We start from the raw sequence: 17,781 nt of genomic DNA, 5'->3' as shown, positions 1-17,781 counted from the left end.
TGTTGTCAGCATGGTAAAGATGGAACTGAGGACTGAACTCATTAGAATTGCTGAATCCCAATGTAGACTCTGTGCTGGTGTTTCAGGTGAATTTCAAAACATTTGGAATGCAACCACAGAAAGTAGTCTACACATACAGAATAAAAAGTAAAAGGTGTGAGATTTGTACAGAACTGACCTTAACATGTGACAGCATTAGATACAGGCTGGATGCAACAAAAGGAGAGTATCAAAAACAACATAATCCTTTTTTTGCACCATAATAAAAAATGCAGATTTGCTCCCCCTCTCCATACAAGCAGTACACTTGTAATTAATGCAGACAGATAAAAGTGTAAAAGTGTGTGTGCTAATCAAAATAAAAAGAAAAACCATTAAACAGACTATTCATAGATACACTTCAGCATATGTGATATGTAGCTGATGAAATGCAGGCATATCATGTAAAAATCATACTCCTCTGTGCAAATATATCCCAAAGTAATATCCTCTCTTGTGTTCAACACATAAACAATTTAACTCTCATTCAGCTTCCCTAGCTACATGATTGCTATCTGATGCAGATTCAGGGCTGTCAGCATGGTGAAGATGGAAATGAGGACTGAACTCATTAGAACTGCTGAATCCAAAAAAATTGTTCCATGTAAGAATAGTGCAGACACTGCCTCATTGTTTATGTTTAATTGATGGCAACTGTGAATACTTACATCAGGTGGGTGTGTCAGGTTAGACTTACAAAGTGTTACATGTATGTCTATCAAAGTTGGAAATGCAAGTAAGCAGTGCACAATTTACATGATCTCTTTCATTAACATCCAACCTTGTCTTCATTTGTTGACAAATTGTGCTTTCTCTGTCAGTTTTTTATTATTATTTTATTATTTTTTGGCCATTGTTTAAGCGATGTGGTGCTTAGCTCAATCACGGGAAATGGAGGGATGAATGGATGTTTTGCTGTACTCATCTTGTTTGCATAGAACACATCTCCACACAAACATGGAGCCCAAAATGTGAAGGTATCCATTGCTTCTCCAGCATTGCTAAAGTCTAACAGTCATTATTGAGTCTGTGGAATACACATGCTACTTAAATGACTCTGTGGCAGCAGGTGTTAATGCACTTAATGCAGTGATATATTCAATTTTGGGTCCAGATAATACTGGGTTCGAACACAGTTATATCTAACACTTTTAAGTACTTTCGTATTACCGTTGGTGATGTGCACCTCCGCACAAACATGGAGCCCAAAAAGTAAAGGGATCCATTACTTCTGCAGCATTGTTAACCACTGACAGTATTGAGACAGTTGAATAAACTTGCTGCTTAAATGACTCTGTGGCAGCATGTAATGCAGTTAATGCAGAGATACATTCCTTTTTCGGGCCAGACAGTAGTGGGTTCAAATATAACAACAGTATTTAATACATTTAACTACTTTTTCTATTACAATTGCTGCACATTGTCACTATCATGTAGTAATGCATCAAAGAAAGGAAATGGAGAAGTTAGGACAGTGGCGAAATGTGGAGCAAGCTGGGAGAGTAGGGGGAAGAACAAATGGAAAGCAATACAGGAATGTGCAGGAGGGAGGGAGGAAAGAACCATAACTACCAATTTTTTCAACAGTATAAACTGACAGTATATGCAGATTATTAAAGGAATTTGGACTGTCACCTCCAGAGAGAGGGGTGAACATAACACGAACATGTTATATTGCCAAGTATACTGAATCAAGTGTGTTATGAAGACAACCTGTGTGAAGCTCTATGTATGGGACATTTTTTTTTTTGAGAGAGAGAGAGAGAGAGAGAGAGAGAGGAATGTTGGGAAGGATGTAGGTATGTCTCCATCTGACAAGTTGGGTAGGTGAGGAAGCAATTGCAGACAAAGAGAAACAAGACAAGAGACAGGGACAGTGATGGGCACAAGATGTCGGTGGACACCATGGATGGAGTGAGGGTGGGGACATCCAGGACCCATGGTTGTCAATCTGGGTGACAGTGAGAATGGAGTCATCACCCACTGGACTGTCAACACTGTCACCTAACTCCACCATTGGCCATTTATTATATTTGGCAGAAGTGCACTTAGCAATCACACAACCTGTTATGATTATTGCTTGCAAATATACAACTTGGTCTTACCTTTCCATGTTCCTTGCTCATGCATCAGTTGTCTGAACAGTACTCAGAGACATGCAGTGTGTAAGGCATGCTATATCATTGGCCTTAAAATGTCCGAGGATGTTATCTGAGAATAATATGATAAGCAGTTGCCAACAACTGAAGGGCATGTTGGGGTGGGAGAAAAGGTAAGTTACTGTTATGACACATACAATGATATGCTGTTCATTTTAGGGGACAAATATGAGTTACTGTTATGGCACAAACAAGAATGTATTGTTGTTTTGAGTTGGGGAGCAAAGGTGAGTTACTGCTGTGGCACAAACAAGGATATGATAATGTTGCTTGTGTTATTCTCCTTGTTTTGCATCCTGTTATTCGATCTTGTAAGGATTGTGAAATCAGAAACTGTGTATCATTACTTTCTAACTTCTCTCTTTAATGATTTTCCAGTACAAATGTATGGTGCTAAAATGAGGGCTTGCAGTGATCATCAGTACTTTTGAGAAGTATGACTGTGTGTTGTTTTGATGCTGGAGGCCTGCTACTTACTAATGGATACATATAACTCATATAACTCTTTGCTGTCATATGTTAAGGTAATACCTGTATAAATATCCCACCTTTTACTTGCTTACTGTACCAAGAGATAATATACAAGGATATGCCATAATATTATTAAAAATACACTTCAGGTTCAGTACTTACCTTGCAAATGCAGCAGATGCCACAGTGTTAGGTTAGGGCTGACTCTGTCTGATGCAAGCAGTGCACAGCCAATACATGGCGAGGTAAAGGTTGTTGGTATCAGTGTTAGTATATGTATGTGAGTAGGAGGAAGGTTTTAGGCCCCTAAGTGGTGAGTGAGTGTACTATGCATTATTGCTTAGCCAATGCAAGGGCGTACTGAGCACACCTATGTCTGCCTGCACTAACAGCATCTGGTGGTTCCCCCTCTGACTCCTCATCTGCCTCTGGCTGTGGTGACCTTTGCATTGGTGGTGGGATATGTGCTCCTTCCCCTTGTAGACCTTGCTGCAGCTGTTTCCTCAGGATTGTGTTATGTAGCATGGTGCATTCTGTGAAGATTTTGGTCTATGTCCATGGATTATACTGCAGGGCTCCCCAGATGTATTTAGGCACTGGAACTGTGACTTCAGCAGCTCAAATACATGCTCTATGGCATTTCTGGTTTGAGCATGTGCCTCATTATGGCATTCTTCCGTGGGTGTGTGTGCATTTCTGATGAGTGCCATCAGCCACAGTTACAGTGCATAGCTTCTACCCCAAGTAAATGACACTATGGGATATCTACCCCCTAGCAAACATCTGATACAGCTAGGAGGTGTACTAGATATGTGAGTCGTGGAAAGTGCCAGGGTTGCCAGCACACATGTTCAAGATGATTTCCTTTGCATTACATATGACTTGGCAGTTGATAGAGTGATAACCCTTTCTGTTAATGTAGAGCCTACCCTGTTCCCCAGGTGGTGCCTTCATCCCTACATGAGTGCAATCTAAGACACCTAGTACTTCAGGGTAGTGCACTACATGGCATAAAAGGTTTCTCATCCTGAAAAAAAGAGGTCATTGTTCCCCCTCTACTCATAGGTTCATAAGTAGGTACTAGGCTATTGGCCCTAGGGCCTATACAAGCCTAGCTAAAAAGGTACCCTTGCTTTCGCCACCCAAGAAAATTATTTTCCTGTGCCCCTGTCTAGCAGAACCACAGAAGTGATCCCCGGGGTGAATTTCCTATTACCCATCCAATCATCAATATTTTTCTTGAAGAGTGCTAATGAGGAGCTCTGTTTGACATAGATAGGTAGTCTGTTCCAGAGAATGGGAAGTCTTTGGGACAGGAATCGATCCCTCCAACATGTTCTATTTATTGTGGTGACAAGGTTTAGGTCCCTAGAGCATGTAGCTTGGAGGGATTGGGATTTCTTTAAGTGGAGCATGTCCAACAGCTCTGGGTTTGACATAGCTTTGTATGTTAGGCAGAGATCACCTCTGAGTAGGCGATATTCTACGGAGTAAAGCTGGAGTTCTTTGAGTCGGTCTGCATAAGGCATTTGTTTGAGGCCAGTAATTCTCTTTGTGGGGTATCTTTGCAGCCTTTCCAGTTGTTGTAGATGTCTTGTGATGTACATACCAAAAGGGGTGTTGTACTTTATAATGGGTCTAATGAGTGATGAGTAGAGGGGAACAATGACCTCTTTTTTTTCTGGATGAGAAACCTTTTGTGGTGAGGTGTGCCATATAGAAGGATTTCCTGACCACTGTGGCGATGTGATTATCAAAGGAGAGGCTACTGTCCACCTGTGTCCCAAAGTCTCTTATCCCACTTTCAGTGTTAAGTAGACTACCGCCTATGTGGTAGTTCATGGGTACAGAGTTTTTATCAAAGGGGATGACAATGCACTTTTTAGTATTGGGCTTGAGACCATGTCCTTGACACCAGGCATCTGTCTCAGTGAAGCCCTTTTGTAGGATGCCCACATTGTTAGGAGTTTCAATCATGGCTCCTAGTTTGCAGTCATCTGTGAATTTAGTTAGACAAAGACCTTCTGTGTTAGCCTGTACTTCAGAGAAATAGATACCAAACAGGAGAGGACCCAGGACTGAACCCTGTGGTACTCCACTTGTCACTGGTCTGAAGTCTGATTTGGAGTCCGCTACTTTCACAGAGTGGGTTCTGTCAGTAATCCAGTTGGCAGCCCATCTTGTGACATAGGGATTTATACCTAGTTTAGTGAGTTTATCTATAATTCCAGAGTGGGGGATGGTGTTGAATGCCTTGGCGGGATCTAGATAGACTGTGTGAACCACTTTACCCTCATCTATGACTTTGGTGACTACTTCAAAGATGTCTATCAGGTTTAGGAGACATGATCTACCTTTTACAAACCCAAACTGTATGGGGTCCAGAGTCTGGTGATCTCCAATGTCTTTTTTTATGAGTTCCACAACCTAGAGCTGTTTACTGAATTTCCTGTTTGCACTTATTTTTAAAATCATTTTTTTCTCAAAACTTGCATTTTATCTGTCTTTGGCCTAGCACTCTTGTGTGGGGTCATTTACTGCACTGTTATAACTTGCTGATACTTGTTAACCTCTGCTATCTCTGAAAAAACAAAAACAAAAAAATCTTGCTTTTTCCCACTTTTCTGAGATTTAAAAAAGTTCAGTTACAGGCTTGCTGTTCTTAAACTGTTTGTAAGTTTTTGTGAGGCCATTTTTTGCTTGGGCTAAAAGAAAGTCTCTCTGTTGATCAGTGGCAGTGAAAAACATTGAGCAGCCTGCCTGCCCCTGTGGGAGTGGTTACTGACTTGAAACTGTAGTTTTATTGGCCATTTTGGGTAAATTCCAAAACTGCTTCATCTTCCTCTCTTAAAACCCTCTTTTGCGCGGTTTTGCGTGTTTTTGAGCATAGCGCAACAACGGGCAGCGCCGCCTAATTGGGTTTAAACTATTCCTGGCTCCACAAAGTCTGCTCTTCACTTTTTCCCTTAGAACTGCTCTATCTCTCAATTTAAACACCATATTCTCATTCTAAGGCCCTTCACTGGTCCAATTAAGTAAACCTACAAGTTAGCACTTTTAAACCATAAGCACTACTTCCTCTTATACTCTCTACGATTACCCTGTCCTCTATTGGTCCATCTTAAATTCAGTTTCCCTATTACTCTAGCATGTCCAAAGGTCAGTCAATGGTTTCCTCTCCAGTCCAGCTGGTGAATCTGGGAATTTTGAGGCAATGTTACAACTGTCTCATGTACACGGACAACCCTCTCCTCCTCCAAACAGGTTCAAATATATGTGAGAGATGCAACTATTTAGCCAAACTGGAAGCTGAGCTCTCTCATCTCAAAACTGGTGTAACCAGTCAGGAGGAGAAGGTAACCTCACACAACACAATTCCAGTATCACATAGTCCCACCACATCAGTGAACCAAACACATAAATACACAAAACATACTGAGGCTCTAAATAAAAATCTACCTAAGCAACAGAGACCTCCAAAGCAGACATCCAAGCAAACGCTACCTCAAAACAAAACACACACAACACATAACCCACAAAGTCAGTGTGCCAAGCAGCCACAGCCCTTAAGGCTGAATAACACACCTGATACTCTTGTTATAGGTGACTCTATTGTCAGACACACTGACGTCCCGCTCACCAGGCTGAATAAAGAGAAGGTCACAGTGAGCTGCCTGTCGGGCGCTAGGATCCGCCACATAACGCAAGCACTCAGGTCACTCCAAAGCAAATACAAATATGACTCAGTCATTGTACATGCTGGTGTGAATGACCTGAGACGTAACTCCCTAGACTACATGAAAAGAGACATAGAGGAGCTCTCGGATCATGTAGCCCAGGCTGGTATGACCCTGACCTTGAGCAGCATCTTACCCTCACCTAGAATGATGCCACAGTACAAAGACAAAATCATCGATTTTAACAATTGGCTAAAATTTTGGTGTCATTCAAAGGGGATCCAGTGTCTGTCAGCCTGGGATGAAATGCTCGACAAGCCACGTTGCTTCGCTAGGGACGGCTTGCACCTGTCACCACTGGGCTTTTGGATATTGGCAAAGGCTCTTGCCCCCCCCCCATAGTGCCTTTTTTAGGCAAGGCTCAAAAGTCAAACCCATCCCCATAGACAGCACAAGGAACAAGAAACTAAGGGTAATGCTGCTAAACTCCAGAAGTCTTAACCTCAAGATGCACGCACTCAAAGCTCTCCTCAGTATGGAGAACATTGATATCTGTGCAGTGACAGAAACCTGGTTCAAGGCTCCAGAGAGCACCCCAGCACTAGCAGGCTATACCTCATATCATGCTTTTCGGCCCCAAAACCCGGAATGAACCACAAAAGGAGGGGGAGTTTCCATATTTATCAAGGATATCCACACCTCCAGGTTAGTGGCATTGCACGAAGTATCGGAGACCATCCATGTGCAACTAACAGTGGGCAAGACTGCTTTTCAGTTTATAGCATCCTACAGACCACCCTCTCAAAGTCAGGAATCCCATTTGGCTTTCCTGAAAACATTGGAGAACATGAAGATCTCTCCGAACACCATTATATTGGATGACTTCAACTACCCAAACATTGACTGGAAGCACTACTCAAGCCCCAGCACCTTAGCCCAAAGATTCCTGGAAATTATTAACTCAAATGCTATGGAACAACTAGTCACCCACAAGAGGGGACAACATACTAGACCTGATCATTACCAACATGGGGGCTCTATGCTCCACACCAGAAGTATATCCCTCATTGGTAAGATCAGACCATAAATTAATTTCACTGGATGTCCATATCCCGACCCCACCCCCAGCCCAGAAAACCACAGTGAAAAACTTCTCAAAAGCAAATGTCTCACTTCTCAAAACCGAAGTGGAATCCTTCAAGGCCCCAGGGCCAGTGGAAACTACAGCCCAAACTGCAGAATCCTATATAAATGCATTCTACGGACATCTCCAGGAATGCATGGATCATGATATCAGAAACAAAACCAAGACCCAATCATCCAAAGGCAGGCGTCCAGTCTGGTGGACCCCTGCCATAAATAAACTGTACAACAGAAGGAGGAAGCTACTACATGATAGAGCAAAATCCCTAATAGGGAAGGCATCTCTGATCAGTACTAGCAAAACATTACGATCCCTCATAAAATCCTCCAAGGCCAGCTTCGAGAGAAAAATTGCACAGGACACCAAAGACAATCATAAGGCTTTTTTCAGTCATGTTAGAAACCTGGGATGCAACTCCCAGACTTGTTCTGAGTTGATTGTAAACAACAAAAAATACACTGAACCCACAGACATCGCCAATATCCTGGCAGACAGGTTCAGTGCAAACTTCTCCACCCCCTCCCCCCCAAAAGAGCAAATATCTATCCCAGCAGAGAGCTGCCTCCCAAACATCTCAGATGCTCAGGTGAAGGCTGCCCTCTCCAAAGCAAAAAACACTGCTTCCATGGGACCAGATGGCGTCCCAGGTTGCGTCCTACATGAGCTACAAGAGGAACTAATCCCTCAAATAAAACAGCTATACAATCTCAGCCTCACTACAGGATATGTGCCCACAGAATGGCGTACAGCAACAGTGGTCCCACTCCACAAAGGTGGAGCATCTACGGACCCTGGAAACTATCGCCCCATAAGCCTGACTAGCTTAGTCTGCAAGGCTATGGAGAGGATCATCATGGAGCTCATAAACAAAGACATTGGGGACCTACAGACACTAGATCCTACCCAGTTCGGCTTTGTCAAGGGCAGATCCTGCCTTTTGAACCTGGTTGACTTCTTTGAAACAGTCACCAAAGCCATAGATGAAGGGAAGGTAGTTCACACAGCCTATCTGGACCTTGAAAAGGCATTTAACACAATACCCCACTCGGGCATCATAGATAAGCTATCCAGCTTAAATATAAACCCCTATGTCACAAGATGGGTCGCGAACTGGCTCAAAGACAGAACCCACAGAGTGAGAGTTGCTGGAGCCATGTCAGACTCGAAACCGGTCACAAGTGGCGTCCCACAGGGTTCTGTCCTGGGACCACTCTTGTTCGGTATATACTTTTCTGAGGTACAGGCAAACGTGGGAGGACTATGGCTCACCAAGTTCGCAGACAACTGCAAACTGGGTGCCATAATCAACTCTCCAGCTGACACAAACATCCTTCAAAAAGTTCTCACAGAGACAGATAACTGGTGCCAGTGCCATGGTTTAAAGCTAAATGCCAAAAAATGTATAGTCATACCCTTTGGCAAAACAATGTGCCCACAAATTACCACATAGGCGGAAACCCATTAAGTACAGAGAAAGTTATTAGGGACCTGGGGACCCAAGTTGATAGCAATCTCTCCTTTGAAAACCACATTGCCAAAGTGGTTAGAAAGACCTTCTACATAGCCCACCTCATCACGAAGGGTTTCACATCTAGATCAAGAGAGGTAATCGTGCCCTTTATTCATCCCTCAACAGGTCCATCATAGAATACAATGCCCCTTTTGGGATGTACCTTACCCGACACCTGCAGCAATTAGAAAGACCCCAAAAGTATCTCACCAAGAGGATCAAGGGTCTCAAACAGATGCCATATACTGCTCGGTTAAAAAAACTCCAGCTCTACTCAGTTGCATACCGCCTACTTGAGGTGATCTATGCCTGACATACAAAGCTATGTCAAATCCAGAATTAATGGACATGCTCCACCTCAGTAAATCTAAATCCCTTAGAGCCACACGCTCGAGGGACTTAAACCTCAGCACAGAAATAAATAGAACTTGCTGGAGGGACAGGTTCATAACCCAGAGGCTCCCTTCGCTCTGTAATAGAATTCCAGTTCATGTGAGGCAGAGCACCTCACTGAATCTCTTCAAGAAGAATCTCGATAAGTGGATGGGGGATCATAGGTTTGTCCCAGGGATTACTCCCGTGTCACTATTAGACAGAGGCACAGTAAACTAAACCTTAAAAAAGGGCACAGTATACTCAAATCAAGGGGTGCCGTAAGCCATACAGAATTGGGCTAGGCTTATAATTGCCCCAGGGCAGATAGCCTAGTATGAACCTATACATTCCATGGCCTTGCAGACCAGGCTCTTCAGGATAATGGGGCGGTAGTTCCTGGGGTCTGTTGTGCCCCCCCTTGTGGACTGGGACAGCTGTCATAGTGCTCCATTCAGTGGGCATAAAGCCTGAGGTGAGGCTATACCGAACCACAAACCCAGGAAGACTGCAAACTGCCTTCCCAAAACCAGGAAGCACCATAGGTACTTCCCACAACACCATAGAAGGGTAAACCTACCCAAACATACCTTGGGGAATATTACCACTCCTCCAACACCCACCAACCCTTATCAACGTGCCCTGGAATTCATGAAAATATGAATCTAGAATAACAAAATTACCTGGTCCAACTAATCATAAACTCCATGGGGATGGGTAATTTCCCTCTAGCTACAACACCCTTGCCCAAAGTGGACTATAATTCATAATCTCAAAACCTATATGCCACTGGATATCCACTCCCCTGCCCCCACCCCTCAAAACCAAAACCAACCACCAACAAATATCTCTAAAAACAGGAAAGATCAGAATCAAACACTGGAAGAAAGAAAAGCCCAAAAGGTCCACTGGAAAATTCAGCATCCTGCAGAACTTAGGGCCCAGAAAACATGAGTGAAAATTTGACTGCAAGCATCCTGCACTCCTCACCCAATCATAAAATCCTTCAATCCCCACCTTCCAGGGAAAATAGATGTGGACCAAGAGAATAAAACCAAAAATATTCTACACCTGCAAGGAGGAACATGATAGAGCAAACCCCAAATAAAATCCCAAGAAGCCAGCATATTACCAAAACCCCAGTAACCCCCATAATAAATCCGAAATACGTCAGAGAACACTCACACTATCAATAAGGATAATCACAAGGCTTTCTTTAGTTATGTTAGGAACCTGGTTATGGGATAAACCTAAGTCAGAATTCAGAGAAAAAATTGCACAGGACACTTCAGAAACCCACAAGATGACATCCTAGCTTAGGACATCGCAAAGGAATCCCCACCAAAAGGGGGCCTTATATCAAAACTACAAAATATCTATCCCAGCAGAGACCTGCCCAAACAACTAGCTGACAATCCAGCAAAAACGCCCCCGCCCTCCCCAAAGAAAGGGCAAAGTGTCACCAGAGCTATGTGCCCCACAAGGAGCTAGTCAGCAAGGTAAAAGAACTAAAAAACTCAAATCACGGGAACTAGACAGTGCTCAATAGCACCAGCATAAGGTCATGCCAAGACCTTGGAAAACAACAACCCATAAGCCTGACTCACTTGGGGTGCAAACTCTGTCCAAAGGACAACTATGAGCCCCATACGGAAACTAATCACTATGGCCCCCATAAGGAAAGACTCATTTGTCTTTATTGGGGAAAAGATCCTCATCATAAACCCTATTGGCTACCCTAAGGGCAAAACCCTGTAATTTGGATCCTACCCAAGGTGCTCCACTAACCTAAGATCCACTGTGGTCCACTGACTTCCACGAAGCCGCTGGGTCTCCATTGAATATCACCAGGTATACCATAGCTCATCTATCCCTCGCATGGCCCCTAAATCACTTCAAGGAGCATTAAGACCAAGCTCAAACTGGGGGACATAAAATAGATGGGTCAGAATTGCTGGAGCCATGTCAGACTCCAAACCAGTTATGGGTGCCCCACAAGTATATAGTCCTGGGACTCCAAACCAACAAAGTGGCGCTGTTGAGGACCAGGCCAACACGGAAGGCAAACTGGGACCATATTTTCGCAGATGACTGCAAACTGGGAGCCATAATCGACTCCCTACTGCAAACACAACCTGCAAATGCCAGGGCCCAAGAGACAACTGGTGCCACAGCCAGAGCCAGTCAAGCTCAGAAAAAAACAAAAGTGCCAGAGCCATCCCTTCAAAAAAACAAATAAACCACAATTACCACATAGGTGGTAAAACAGTAGTTAGGAAAAGTAATTGAAGGTGGGGACCCAAGTTGATAGCAAAGTTCATAGACCCCAACCCAAGTGGTTAGAAATCTCATTTATTTCCCACGGCCATCCCAATTAGACAAACATGTTATATATAGAGGTCATCATGTCCTCTTCTCACATCCTCATTAGGGGCACTCATCCCCTCTTTACTCCCCGTTTGGGTACAATAAAAATTGCAAGCACCTGCCCCAGACCCCAAGAGACAAACCAACTCAACAAGAGGAGGCTCAATGCCCGCAGATGCCCTATGAAAGAGGATCAAAGGGCTGCTCTACTTGCCATATGACCGCCGTTAAAGTGCCTGGCCTTGCACCTGTAGGCAATGTATAGGCCCAGAGGGAAGACCTATGCTGGGAAATAAAATCCCAATCAAAACCCGGCTACGCCGAGACTTGAACCTCAGCACTGAAATAAATAGGACATAAAGGCAGACTTGTTGATAACCCAGACCATGACCCACAGATTCATCTGGAATATCCAGTCCAGGTTAGGGGTCCTCCTTGACTCTTCTTTTCTGAAGAGAATTGATGGTGGATGGATGGAAGAGGGGTTTACCTGGGGTATCACTTCTGTGTCACTTTTAGACAGAGTACTACTATACTAACCCTCAAAGCAGGCATAGCAATATTAATTTAAATTGGTTAAGGCCAACATACTCTGGCTAGGCTTATAAATGCCCTAGGGCAGATAGCCTAGTATGAACCTATGAACCTATGAACCTATGATTGAACATGGTACTTAGCTGGGGTGCCAGTTCATTCTGTAGTTCATGTAAAAGGCAGCCTGGAATGTTGTCAGGTCCCATGGATGCTGTGTTCTTGGCTTTGGAGAGTGTGGTTTTTATCTGTGCAGCCGTGATGACAGGAACTTTGCATTCTTCCAGTATAAAGATGGGCACTTTAGGGGGTGAGAGGGGGGTAAAGTTAGCACTGAACCTATCTGCCAGGATGTTGGCAATATCAGTTGGTTCTGTATAGTTAGTGTCATTGTGCTGTAACTCAGAGCAAATCTGAGCATTGTCATTGAGATTCTTGACATAGCTATAGAATGCTTTGTGGTTGTCTTTAGAATCAGTGGCAATTCTGTTTTCATAACTAGCTTTGGAGGATTTTATGAGGGATCTCAGCTTCTTACTGAGGCTGACCATGGAGTTCCTCCAAGCATGGGATTTTACTCTTTTTTGCAACAGTGTCTTCCTTCTGTTGTAGAGTTTGTTTATGGCAGAAGACCACCAGATTGGCTTCCTTTTTTTGGAGGATAGCATCTTGGTTCTGTTAGGGATAGCATGATCCATGCACTCGTAAGTGCTTATAAAGTGCATTTGTGTAGGATTCAGCAGCCATACCTCTATTGTCCATCTGCATGGGTGTTGTGAAGTTTGCCATTTCTGTCTTAAGAAGCATGAAGTTGGCTCGGGAAAATCTTTTTACGGTTGTTTTCCTAATGGGGGGTGGGAGCAGGATGTGGATATCTATGATGATTAGCTTGTGGTCGGATCTGACCAACAAGGAGCTGACCTCTGGTGTGGAGCACCGGTCACTCATGTTGGTGATGACCAGGTCTAGGATACTGCTGCCCCTGGTGGGGGTGTGGATAAGTTGATCCAAGGCATTGGAATTGATGAATTCCAGAAAACGTTGAGCAAAAGAGTTGGTATAGGAGTAGTTTTCCCAGTTAATGGTAGGGTAGTTGAAATCACCCATTATTAGAGTGTTGGGTTGTACCTTAATATTTTCCAGTATATCAAAAAAAGAGGAGTGGGAATCCTGGGGCATGGTGGGGGTCTGTAGCAAGCTACAATCTGGATTGCGGTTTAGCCCAGAGTTAGTTGAACTTGTATAATCTCGGATTCATTATGCTGAGCAACTAGCTTGGAGGTGTGGATATCCTTAATGAATATGGACACGCCTCCACCTTTAGTGTTTCGGTCCGGGTTTCTTGGCCGAAAGGTGTGGTATGAATTATAGCCTGGTAATGCAGGGGTGCTCAATGAAGCTTTGAACCAGGTCTCTGTCACTGCACAGATGTCGATGTTCTCCATTTTAAGGAGTGCCTTGAGTGAGTGCATTTTGAAGTTTAGATTTCTAGCATTGAATAGCATTACCCTCAGATTTTGCTTGCTTGTACCTGTTACAGTGGTGAATTTGTCATTTGAATCTTGCCTAGAAAATGCACTATAGGTGCCATCACTCATTAGACCCATTATAGAGTACAACACCCCTTTTGGTATGTACCTCACAAGACATCTACAACAACTGGAAAGGCCGCAGAAATACCTCACAAAGAGGATTACTGGCCTCAAACAGATGCCCTACTCAGACCGTTTCAAAAAACTACAGCTATACTCCTTCGCATATCGCCTACTCAGAGGTGATCTCTACCTAACATACAAAGCTATGTCAAACCCAGAGCTTTTGGACATGCTCCACTTAAAGAAGTCCCAATCCCTCTGAGCTACACTCTCTAGGGACCTAAACCTTGTAATCACAATAAACAAAACATGCCAGAGGGATAGATTCCTGTCCCAGAGACGTCCCATGCTCTGGAATAAACTACCTATCTATATCAAACAAAGCTCCTCATTAACACTCTTCAAGGAAAATCTTGATGATTGGATGGGAAATAGGAAATTCACCCCGGGGATCACTTCTGTGGCTCTGCTCGACAGGGGCACAGGAAAATTATTTTCTTGGGTGTCAAAAGCCAGGGTACCTTTTTGGCTGGGCTTGTATAGGTCCTAGGGCTGATAGCCTAGTACCTACCTATGAACCTATGAACCTATAACTGTTGCATATTTCTGGCCCTTCCCTCAGAATTATGGGTAAAATGTATGTGCTCACTGGCATGTTGGAGCATGGCATCCAGGAATTGGTGGAGGATCCTGGATGCTGATGCCTGTCTCACCCCCAGTATATCCCATTTTAGTCTTTGAAAGGTACTTAAGGTAGCTAAGATTCTGAGGGCTACACAGACCTTAGTTTCCAGTGGAATGGGGTTTGCTTGGTTGGTTCTGGCTCTGAATTGAGGTCACAGAGTTCCTGTAGTGTGTCCCTGTCCACCATGTAGTGCTCTACAATTTCCACAATAATGTAGGTTGTGATAACTTAAACATGGCTTGAGAACTCTTCTTCTTGGCCTAGGCCTATCCAGCAGCAACAGCATTGGCTTCAGCGTGTAGCACATACAAATGGATTAAAGCAGCAGCAGTACCTCCTAACATTCTGTGTGTGTAGACTTACTGTGTCTACTCCAAAAGGTTTGAAATCTGCAGGAAAAAAGGCATAGAGTCTACACGGATGGTTAATAGCTTGTTGAATGGCTCCAAAAGATTGAGTAATTAGCATGCAATTCAGCTGCTTATGCTGTAATTAGCATCTATGGAACACAGACAAAAACAGATGCAATCCATTAATAATCTACACCATTATAAAAAGGCAAATGTGTAGCTAGTCAAACTGATAGTGAGAAGAGTTGTATATGTTTGCAAGACTGCAAAAAAAAAACAAAAAAAAACACTTTTTCTTCAGGACATATCTGTACAGTGGGGTATTGAACTTCAGCAGGTATGCCTCCATTTTGTCACCTACATAATGTATATGCTGGAGTGTATTTAAGAATAATGGGAAGCAAAGGATTTTACACCTTTATCTGCATGCATTAGTTAAAAGTGTACCGATGGCATGGGCATATTTGTCAAGTCATTTCAGAGGTGCACATGACTGACAATGCATGAAAATGGAATATTGTGTGATAAATATGTACAGTTGTTTTAGGGACTAGTCCTTTGACAGCACTTTTAGCATTTCAATGATGTTTTGTTAGCAAAATGGATCACTTGCCTGTTCTTTTGTGGGGGAGGGGCAAAGATGTGTTACTGGTAAGGCACAGACAAGAATTGACTGTTCTTTTTGGGGGGAGCAAAGGTGAGTTACTGTTATACCACAAACAAGTTTATGTTGCTCTTGTTGTCTCCTTGTTTTGCACCCTGCCTATAATAGTGGCAGCACTGTTAATTAGCATATATTGCACTATAGCAGTGCAGGTATCAATGAAGTCTGTTTTATGTTTCTCCAGTGAGTAATACTGTCTGGCTACCTTTTTCTGCTTTATCTGGAAACAGTTATTTTGTAGTTATGTGATACATATGTGTGTTATACTTCTGTTATCTGACATCTACAACTATGTCACTCAGGGGTATCCATCCATGGAGACCTCCCTTGACTGTTGTGAAGAATAAAGTCATCATAAATAGGTTTTGGCAACATGGTGCATTTATCCTGGAAAAGGGATGGGGAGAAATGTCACAGAGGCTGGGAATATGACAGCAGATTGTATAAGATGTGCATGTCGTGGGTGGCCATGACAGAACATATGGACAGGTATGCCACAGAGACACTGAGATGATTATGTCTGCAAGGAGGCAAGCAGCTGCGTTTGCCCATGACCAAATGGTTACAGGGGGAGGATCTACTAGGGAACTACCACTTACAACCAATAAAGTGTTCCTGGCAAATATCCAAGACTCAGCCAGCTCCCAGAGCAGTGCACTACAGCACATGCTGGATGTGGGTGCAACACCTTGCTTTCAGGTAGGCTTTGTTATCTGAACAATTGAATACTATTATATAGTAACACAATTGAAATGAATGTTAATTCTGTGTCACGTCTGTTTTTTTTGGGGGGGAATATCGAAGATTGCTATAGTTATAAGCTTAGGTTGGACTTGTCAGCCACATTTTTTGTTGAAAGCAGAGTTACTGCACATACAAAGGGATATAAAAAGCCAGATAGAAGCCAGTAAGATCCACATCCGATTTATTGATTGAGCGCTTTCATCTCACAATCGAAACATCATCAGAATACCATTGTAACAAAAACCTCACCTTTTATACATTGTCTTAATCACATAAAATGACATCACTTCCTTTATACAAAAAATGAACTCATACATAAATACAAATAACTACTTAAAAATACTACATGACATCATCCTGTATAAAGAAAACGAAAAGGCAAGGAGGCTAGATTCAATCCAAAAATTTAATCACAAATTCCTCAGGTAAAGTAAGCGCTTTCAATTGATAAACAGGCACCTTCCTCAGACATTAAATTCTAAAATTAAATGAGAATTTAAACAAAAGAACATGGTGACATCATCTCATCCTAATCATGAATTAAAGTTACACTCACCCTATATTGATTAAATTAATTAGATTATAAAACCAAAAGTGTCTCTATGAAAACATTCATATACGGATAAAAAGACACAATATAAACACATATAAAAACATATCAACCCTATAGAGAATAATAAACTTTAAAATCATGTAAATATACTAAAATTAATGTATATATTATGATTAACATCTTACCAAAGATTTAAGTTTTAACAAACATTTCAGGGAACACATTTCATTAAGTCCAGGTAACATATAAGCGTTTGTTAACAATTGGCACCAAAGCTTCCTGTACTCTAACGTTAAAGACCAAGGTCCACCCCTAGGGTTAATATTAACCCACTCAATAACTAAAAATAGAAAAAAAGTGGTCTTTATTTTCATTGATGTGTCTTGCTAAAGCATTTGTTCAGACATTCCTTGTGATACAATACAAATGTTCATAAATTCTCCGTTTTAAGTGGTGCTCAGTCTTACCAATATAAAAATGGGGGCAGCGTTGACATTCAGTTAAGTAAACAACCCCAGTACTATCCCAATTACATCTGTCCTTAATATGATAGGTAATAGACCTAATAGAAAATCTATTGGACACCTTAATATGCTTGCACAGGGAACAACTTCTACATTTAAACATCCCACCTCGTCTGGAAAAAATATTGTTAAGATTTTTACCCCTTTTATAAATTATCTTAGGACATTCAGGTACTTTATTTCTCAAACTACTATCATCCATTAAAAAGCCCAATTCTTACATATAATAGATCGTACTCCATGGGCATCAAGAGAGAAAGCAGTAATAAAGGATAGAGGAATGGAGGTAACCAAATTCTTTTGTAAAACATTATCATCCTGCATAGGGCCACATAAACCTAAACATTGGGGGTGAGTACTATTATTCAGTATAGGTTTAAGCCAACCTGAAGTACG

This window comes from Protopterus annectens, chromosome 8.part0 (genome assembly GCF_019279795.1).
Source record: "Protopterus annectens isolate FY-2018-M chromosome 8.part0, PAN1.0, whole genome shotgun sequence".
Lineage (NCBI taxonomy): Eukaryota > Metazoa > Chordata > Ceratodontiformes > Protopteridae > Protopterus > Protopterus annectens.
This window is presented reverse-complemented; position numbering follows the sequence as displayed.